The sequence below is a fragment of the Pavona decussata genome, unplaced genomic scaffold (genome assembly GCF_977016875.1).
Source record: "Pavona decussata unplaced genomic scaffold, jaPavDecu1.1 SCAFFOLD_353, whole genome shotgun sequence".
In the NCBI taxonomy this organism is placed as follows: Eukaryota; Metazoa; Cnidaria; class Anthozoa; order Scleractinia; family Agariciidae; genus Pavona; species Pavona decussata.
Genome location: NW_028145734.1, coordinates 1 through 10000, shown reverse-complemented (window position 1 = coordinate 10000; position 10000 = coordinate 1).

Below are 10000 nucleotides of genomic sequence, written 5' to 3'. Positions count from 1 at the left end.
CAATAACGACAGAAAAATCAGAAAGACCCCCAACCCCCCCTCCCCCCCAAAACAAACAAACAAACAAAACAAACCACAACAACATGCATAAATTGATAGATACGCTAAAAAAGTAGATTACAATATACAAACTCATAACTATGGTTAAAATGGTAAATTTGTCTCTGTTTTTCAAGTAAACAGTTCACATAATTATTCTTGAAAGTACGAAAACAAGTGCCGCTATAAATCTTTTACTTTATACTAGATAGAAAAGTAATCGCTTGAGGCCTTTTTAGGAGGACGATCATTATTTCCAACCAATGCAGAGGAAACATGAATTTCTCAGTCGAATTTATCATGATTACATTGGTGATGCAGGAAGTGGAGTTAAAACTGTGATGACCTTTACATAAACAGTCAAAACTGTTATTTTGAAAGAGAAGCAGCAATAACTGATGTATGATCGCGCAGTATCCAATGCCTAAATTGTACTAAATATTTTAAAGGCACTATCATATGGAATTTCAACTGACCCACCTGGAAATAGCATTCTCTTCTTGTTCTTCATGTACATATTGCGTAAATAAAGGCATTCATGTGATAAGTGCGATAATTATAAGTTTAAAAAGTTTAATCAGTAATCAGTGTAACTCAATAGCAATGGACACCTCCATGTCATTTTTCTATTTTTAAAATCTCAAGCCCTTGGCTCCTCCCTTGGCTCCTCTGTGGATCATAGGTCGTCAATGACTTAGTCTCTCCTCCATCTGGCTCGATTCTGTGGAAGCCGCACTCTAAAGTGTTCTAGATTTGGCCCAGTGTTCTCCTCTCTACCTCAACATCCCACTTCCAGATACTCTTTGGAAAACCTTTCATGCTCTTCCCTTGTTGATTACATTTCAACGAATTACCTAGTAGTGTTATTTTGAGGCTTTCGTAACGTATACCCAGTTTAAGCCCACTTCCTCCTCTTGATTTCTGTGTCTACCAACAGTTCGTTTGTTTTTGTCCACAGATCCTCCTTCTTTACCAAGTTCGTTCATTGTATGCAGGTTAGCCTGGTTTTCAAACGTTTAAGCTCTTCCTTGCAAGGCTTTGGTCGTTCTCCATATCTCAGATCCATAGAGTTGACAGGAGGACAGATCTCACATTAGAACTAAATATTACAAACTTCGTTTCCCTCGATACCATCTTTGATGGTCATATTTCGTTCAAGGGGATCCTAGCTTTTTTAATCCTCTATCTTGGCATCTTCATCCCTGCACACACTCACCAACTCCAAAAACGAGGTTTGCTCAGTTCACCGTTTTAAGCTTGTTGGAAGTGGGTGACAGAGGAAACGTCATTTTATCCTGCGGCTTTTTTATGTGAAACAGAAGGGCAGTGTCACTAGCAAAGTCTACAGCATCCAGTTGTACCCACAGCGTCCACTGAATTCCGTTCCTTCTGTTCGCAGTCTTTTCGTGGTTGCCCTCATAGCCCAATAATCTATCGCTAACAATTTTTGGTGTTTATAAATGTCTGTGGGATTACTTAATATTCCAAAAACTTCCTTGGTGTTTCCGCCTACATCAATACATTGAGGCATAGGAAAGCATTCCAGTCGATCTGTTTCTCTGCAACTCTGTGGCAACTGTGACCTCTCTTCCTTGTCACAGTTCGACTTGTGTTGGGAGAACTCGGATTTTCTTTATCCTGCTGTGTCTGTGTCACTGACTAAAAAAAAATCTATCAGCCTGTTCAGCTCCAGGCTTAGGGCTTGCTTTTGCTCGGGGACGTACCAGGATGACTCTCTAGGTTGCTTTGTCTGCAGGCGTACCAGGACGATTGACTCTGGTAATTACCTTTTCCATGACTGAAAGCAGGCTATATTACCCCGTGGTCTCTTTCCTCTAAGTGGGAAATGGAAAGAAAAACGCAAATCAAGTCCCCTGCGCTCCGCATTATCTCGCTCTACCCAGTCCCTTAATTGTCTCCGCTCGAGTGCGAAAGCAGGCTTCGGAGGAGAGAGCCCCTTGGTTCTTAAAATTTCCTTTCTTTGGCACCTTGATGATATGCTCCTCACACTGAAAGATCTTTTTCTTTTCTTATTCCAGGTATCTCACAACAATTTATGCCCGCTGTTTTGCCTGGTTTCAGCAAATTTATTGCCTGTCAGGGCTCCTACTGGGTGTTTAATTTCAGCCTAACTGATAGGTCTGCACACCTTCCATCCAGGACAGTACTTCTTGGGGTTCTGGGATTATTGGTAAGTTTTTCAGTGGGATGTGGTGTAATGAAAAACCGACAGAGTTTATTGATAACAAATATTAATCTTGTCAGATAAGTATAAGGTTGAGGGGAACACCACTGTGAAAAATGTGGAATGTGCTGCTAAGACAGGTACCAAGCGAATTAAAACTTGACCCCAGTCTTGCGCGTTTTGAGTCGGGTCTTTTAGGTTCGTGGGATTTTCGTCGGGATTTTTGAGATTCGTGTCGAGATTCGTACACTTGGGGTCGCTCTCCCCAGGTTGTGCTCGCCTAAGTTACAAACTAAGATGGCGAGAGTTCGATTGAACCGGACGAATCTCAAAAATCCCATGGGAAAATAGGGGACTGCGCACAGTCTAAGATTAAATTTGCCGTTGGCCGTTTGTGTATTGCACAAGTAAGTACATGGTGGTGATTTTAATAACGCTAGTGCTAAAAACATCATAGAGAAAGTTGTAATCAACTTGATACTTACTGGAGACGAGTAGAAAGATAGTGACATATAAAATCTGTTGCAACTCTTGTAAATATTGGGTCTGTTATGTATCTGCTTTGTCCTTAAGATAGCCACCTTTATTGTGTATGTTTAGTGCAAAACCAATAGATCCAAGGGTGATCTCCCCTGAAAAGCTCACAAGCTTACTGAGATCATCCTTCTACTAAACAAGATGCCCCTAATGGCATTTTCGCGGGATGCTTAATGTGGCCTCATTTATTCCCATTGTATGCTTCACAGATTTTTTAAAACTATCCTAGGTAATGGAATAGTTTGATTCACAAAGAAAGCATGATGTTGTTTTCGTATTCCTTAGTGTTATGTACCAATCAAATTGAAGCTTTAGTATCCTCCCCCCCCCCCCCATGAAACCCCCTGGGCATTTGAATTTTTGGACAATTAGTGTTTAAATTTCCCCTCCCCGAGCCATATGGCTGTTCAAATGTCCCCACCCCGGGGAAATAAGCCATTCTATTTAATATAGTTTTAAAGCAATATACAATATTATACGGAGATCAAAATTGCTTAGTAATCTAGCGTAACAACATAATCGAGGATGCCGCGAGTGTTTGCATGTGGTATCTCAAGTTTTACAGGCACATGGATGAATTTAGGATGCCAGAAATGCCTTCAGTTCTCGAACCAAAGTTTAAATTAACAGCAAATGATTCACATCCAAATATAATAAAAACTGAGAAAACACTGTGAACATACTTGAAATACAAGCATAACATGTCAAACATCGTAGACTAAACCCAGATTATTTAAGCTTTTAATATAAACTGTATCTTGTGCACAGCGGCGCCGCATGAAGCCACAATCCTTCCCTTTAAAATCAGACAAAATTGACATGTTGACATCTGTCATGGCTTATCATGCCTCATGCAAGCAGCGAGACACGTCACATGACATTGAGGCTAGAGTACAAATTCTCCACCCCCTGGGAAGGCAAAGGAGTCAAATGCCCTAGGTTTGCCCGAGGAGGGGGGATGTTGAAGCTTCGATTTGACCGGTACATTATGCTACTTATCATTATGCCAGAAATTGCGTTACGAAAACGTTATGACCACACACATGGCCTGACTCACATTTTCCTTTCTGGTTAAAGTATGTAATTACAGGTAAAGTGTAAGATTACAAATTGTTCTCATATCACCAAACAAAAAAAAAACAGAAAGAAAAACAGGCAAAAAGCTTTCCTAAATTAAAACTTTTAGTAAAAGTTGACAATAAAACCTTTAATCTTTTTTTAAATTTTTCAGTTACATTTAAGCACCAATAAATTTGACAAAGTGATGTGATGTGTGTTTTAGCTTTTCAATGACCTCTCTTCAGTTCCTCGCATAATTTGTGGTTCTACAACTGTCAAACAAAGCATGATTTCTTTGCCAGGAACTCTCCAATTTCCACCGTTTTAACTGTTGAGTGCTTCTTAGAAGGTATTCTTTCGATTTACCGCCTCAAAAGGGTTAATTTTATTTTTGAAAACGGCAAAAGTAATTGTAGACTCAATTGATGAAGTAAGAAAAAAGAGGCAAATAAAGTGAAAAGTGAAGTGAAAAATGGGTTCACTCAGGCCGGAGACAGGATGCTTGTGCAATGTGAACCTGGTGCAGACGGTGAAGCTGCGTAGTCAATTGAATGTTCTACTTCATCCAACGCAATCCATGGGTTTAATTTGATTGGGTTCATTAATCGACCAATCCTGGTTGCTTCATGCTGCAATGCTACAGAAACCATTGGAGAGCTACCTGTTGCCATTACCCCAGTTTTATACACCCGGATCAAGAGACAACATGGAGCAAATTCTGTTGTCTAAGCCTTGAACCACAAACTCTCCCCTCTTCTGACCAAATGTCCAATTTATTATAAGTCAGATGTGCTAACTCCTACACCACCGTGCTTCCACAAGGTACACTTCAAGACAAAAGTTAGTGATGTACTATGTCTCTCTAGGTACTGGACTTTTTTGTCCAGTTAGATGAAGAATACTATTGTGCCACAACTGCAGAAACGTATGAATGAAAAAAGTAATAAATAAATAAATAAATAAATAAATAAATAAATAAGTAAAAGATCTTAGTTGTTGTTATTTTTTGAAGGATTGCACCCTGTTAAGATTACCAAAGAGGTACTTGCTATTTAATTCACAATTGTTTGCTGTGATGAGTCAATTAGCACTTTCAAGAAGGAACCTTAAAATGTGCTCTCCCTTGCCTGGGTTTCCCGCAGGGGTGGCCAATTGGAGCCACAATTAAGTGTCAGTTGTAATCTACTCTTAAATAATAATGCACTAGCTTACAGAGTTTAAACTCCAAAACCAAAAACACAACTTAAATGAGTGCAGAATGCAGATATTTTACATGTACAGTTTGTAAAATTTATTGTAGTTTGCTTCACTGCAGTTTTATGTCCCTGTGATACATACCTTTACACTCAACATCTATAGATAAAATACTGTTTTGAATAAAGTGAATGCTGTGAATGCCAAATACCAGAATGGTTGTGATAACAATTTTTATTTATTTTTATTGATATTTGTTTCAGCTATATATATACCTGATTTTATGAAAACCGGGCGCACAACTAAAAAAGGCCATGTCCACTAGAATTCTCCTGTTAGCTGGCAACTTACTGCGACATCGCAAACTGTTGCCATCCAACAGCCAACTTGAGTCTTGTGTTTATCTTCCATGTCTTCAAGGCCATCTAAAAGCTTCATGTAGTCTGCAATTGAAATAAGAGCAAACTAATGAGGCCACACCTACTCACTCAACCAAGAAAATGCATTAAGTGTCAAATTCTGACCCGCCCCTCCCCCCTGAATTTAAGGGCAGGCACCCCCGAGTACAAGTGGCCTGTTAGCCCTGCTCCTGTAGTTTCTAGCTAGACTATCCTTGACGGCAAGCCCCCTGGAAATAAGAGCTCCACTCAAGGCAGAAACACAGCCTACGGCTGTGTTCCTGCCCGGCTCCCAGCCTCAAATTTTGCACTCGTTTTCAAAACTCCAGGCATATATTTCAAGAAAATCCAACTTTTGTTCACTTTATGGTCTCCTGTGGCACTACATGACATCATTCCAGTCAGCTGCAGAATTAATTTACCAGCTAACCCATCATTCACCAGAGATAATTATTGAGAGTGTATCAGCCGAATTGCAAAGAAGGGGTTGATATTCTCGTCTGCGTGATTAATCATGGCGCAATAAACTGTAGCAATCGAATGCACAAGAGAAATTGCCTTCATAATGTGAATTTTTAAGCTAGAGATTGTGTTCTTAATGAGTGCCTTCAAACAAAACCTTAGCAATTGACTTTCATTCATCATATCCTAAAATAACTGGCTTAGTTCAGGATTTCAGTCCGTCTAGTACCGTCAGATTCATTGCTTGAAAAACAACTGTGATTAAGACAAGCAGGGCTATAAACGTTTCCTCATGTTTTCAACTTCTTTGTGCTCATTTGGGTTATACCCTTGTAATTTATACCTGGATTTTTGAAAACATGGCTCCAGAAATATTGGCTTGTGTTACTTTCTCTTGTGAGATTTTAGTTATTTATTTATTTATTTATTTATTTATTTTTACATTGTTCTTTTGATTCTAGGTCAATAAGAACAATGTATAAATGGGTCATTAGCAGATATTTATAAAATCAAAATATTTTTCTCCCCCCCCCCCCTCCCTCCCTCCCTCCGTCCCTGTTTTGCTAACCTAGCCCCACTCTCTCTCAAACGTCTTTTAACCGCGCAACGATTTGGCTTTGAATTCGGCGCGCGCTCTGAGATCGGAACTAAGTCATTAGACCTAGCGTTTCGTTTGGCTTCCTGAAGCAAAGTTTTCCTGAGGACATCATTAAGTCTAATGAGGGAAAAAGTCTCACGAGTGCAGCGTCCTACCTTGTCCTAATATGCTTCCTATTTAGTTCTTTTCAGCTAAACGGGTAACTTTCAGCTACTCGGGCGTGAACTATAGAAGGTAGTATGTTGTGTGCTTTGCTTGAGGAGGTGACAGTCTTTGGCTTTAAAAAGTAGGTCTTAGGGATGATTTCTTTTCGGCCAAGGTGGAATTTCCGCAAATTTGTTACCCAGCCAAAGACTTAGTATATTTTTGTGATAGAAAGGGGCGCTAACCCTTCCCTTTTCAAATGTTGATTTCAACATCCGGGAACTTAAGTTAGTATGAAAACACTAGCAAGGATGGGCAAGGATTTTCTCTTCAAAAAGCGTGAGTTTGAAAAGCTATTCGATTATTTTTCACCCTTATAACTGTAGCGTCGTTAGGGTAGTGATCGATTAGTCGAGATATGCGATTGTGGGTGGTATTTCCGCTCTCGAGTTTCATAAATAGGTTCCTGCAGATGTTCGGTCGCCGTGATCCTAGTTTGCGTGCAGCATGAATCTAGTATCAACATAAAAAATCAATTTGAAACGCTGTCTTTCTCTCAAGAAGCCGATCCTGTTAAAGAAAGCTAGACTTGAGCGCTAAAAGACCGGGTTATGGGCGAGATTTTCGATGCGTTGGCGCGGTTATTCATCGCTAAATTCTGACACATTTTGTAGGAAGTTCACAGGACATGTTTCATTTCATGCAGATGTTTTTAATTAGTGTCATGTCTAATTCCAAAGAGAAGCCTCTTCCGTTTTTCTCTCCCATACTATTCTTTGACCTTGCTTAAATACAATACCTTTACACTCAACATCTATAGATAAAATACTGTTTTGAATAAAGTGAATGCTGTGAATGCCAAATACCAGAATGGTTGTGATAACAATATTTATTTATTTTTATTGATATTTGTTTCAGCTATATATATACCTGATTTTATGAAAACCGGGCGCACAACTAAATAAGGCCATGTCAACTAGAATTTTGCCCTGTTTGCTGGGAACTTACCGCGACTTCGCAAACTGTTGCCATCCAACAGCCAACTTGAGTCTTGTGTTTATGTTCCATGTCTTCAAGGCCATCTCAAAGCTTCATGTAGTCTGCAATTGAAATAACAGCAGACTAATGACGCCACAACTACTCACTCAACCAAGAAAATGCATTAAGTGTCAAATTCTGACCCATCCCTCCCCCTTGAATTTAAGGGCAGGAACCCCCGAGTACAAGTACAAGTGTGCGTAAGTTTTGTGATTTACAGCCATGTATTGGCTTTCTACAATATTTAACCAATTAGATTCAAATGCATGCTGAGTGTTATTAAAGTTTTTTAATGTATCCATTACGATGCAATATAAAATAATTTAGTTATCTTTGTGTAGATATAATGTCAACATTTCGTTGAAGTTTGTAAATTGTTAAATATTTATTGTGATCTTTGCAATAAATGTCTGAGATATCTCATCTAAATGATCATTTGACTGGTTTGCGTAATCTGACAAAGATCTTTTAAAATACTTGCAGCAACTTCACTTGGCAATTAATTCTGGTCCCTGGTCTCTCACAGAGGACACTGTTGCAGATCTGACTGAGTAACTCGTAACCGGCGAAAACCACCTGGGATTTAACCTGGGATCCCACCTTGGAAATTCTGGCAAGGGCTTGTTTTTGGGATCCCACTCGGGATCCCAGCTGGGATTCTAATCCCACTTGGGATCCCGCTGTGAACCAAACATATATAGAAAATGTTTGGGAAGTTAAAATCCCACCGGGGATCCTCCCTATCCCACGTGGGATCCCACTTGGGATCCCGTTCCAAAATCCCACCTGGGATCCCATCTGGGATCCCACTCGGCATCCCACCTGGGATCCCACCTGGGATCCCTGGTGGGATCCCAACAAATATTTTACACGGGTTGTCCAGATTTCCCAGCCGTAATGATTCAAATGATACGGTACAAAGTAAGTGGTTGTTTCCTTACAGATGTTATATATATATATATATTCAATACTTGCAGGAACTTCACTTGGCAATTAATTCAGGTCCCCGGTCTCTCACAGAGAACACTGTTGCAGATCTGACTGAGTAACTCGTAACCGGCGAAAACCACCCAGGATTTAACCTGGGATCCCACCTTGAAAATTCTGACAAGGGCTTGTTTTTGGGATCCCACTCGGGATCCCAGCTGGGATTCTAATCCCACTTGGGATCCCGCTGTGAACCAAACATATATAGAAAATGTTTGGAGAGTTAAAATCCCACCTGGGATCCTCCCTATCCCACCTGGGATCCCACTTGGGATCCCGTTCCAAAATCCCACCTGGGATCCCATCTGGGATCCCACTCGGGATCCCACCTGGGATCCCACCTGGGATCCCTGGTGGGATCCCAACAAATATTTTACACGGGTTGTCCAGATTTCCCAGCCGTAATGATTCAAATGATACGGTAGAAAGTAAGTGGTTGTTTACTTACAGAAGTTATATATTTATATATATATATATGTATTCAATACTTGCAGGAACTTCGTCATCATCATTTGGTCCTTTTCCCTTTAAGGGAAATGGGGCCTTGCATTCTTTCTCTCCAAGTGTCACGGTTTCTGGCACAGTTACCTGCTCCCGTCTATCCATTGAACCCAAGTTCTCCTCTTTCCTTCTCAACTGTTCTTCTCCATGTCTCTCTGGGTCTACCTCTCCTGCGTTTTCCTTCTGGTGTTCAGGTTAGAGCTATTCTTGGGTTCTCATTTGCCTTCATCCTTAGTATATGCCCGATCATTTTCCAGCGTCTTCGCTTTATCTGATGAGAGATCTCCTCCATATTCGTCTTTGATCTTATCTCTTCATTGGATACTTTCATGGGCCAGTAAATTTTCAGAATGCGTCGTATGCTCTTGTGGAGGAAGACATTAAGCTTGTTCTCGTCGCTTTTGATTATTCGCCAAGTTTCGCAACCATAGAGTAGGACAGCCAATACATTGGATCTAAAAATCTTCAACTTGGTGTTAATGCTGAGTTGGCTGTTCCTCCAGATGTTCTTTAAGTTGCAGAAGGCTGCTTGAGCTTTCCCTAGCCTGGCGCTTATATCTTCACCTGCACCACCAGTTGATGTTACTGTGGCACCAAGATAAACAAACTTCTCAACCTCTTCGATGTCACTTCCTTCCAGATGGATCTTTAATCCAGGATTGACATTCCATTTCATTACCACTGTTTTTCCCAGGTTAATCTTCAGCCCAGTCTTCTTCCCGTTTGTGTTAAGACTTTCTAGCTTCGTTTGCATGTCCACTATCCTGCTTGCAACAAGAGCCACATCATCAGCAAAGTCTAAATCCTCTAACTTGCCCGTGAATTGCCATCTTATTCCAGTTTGCCTTCCTTCAAGAG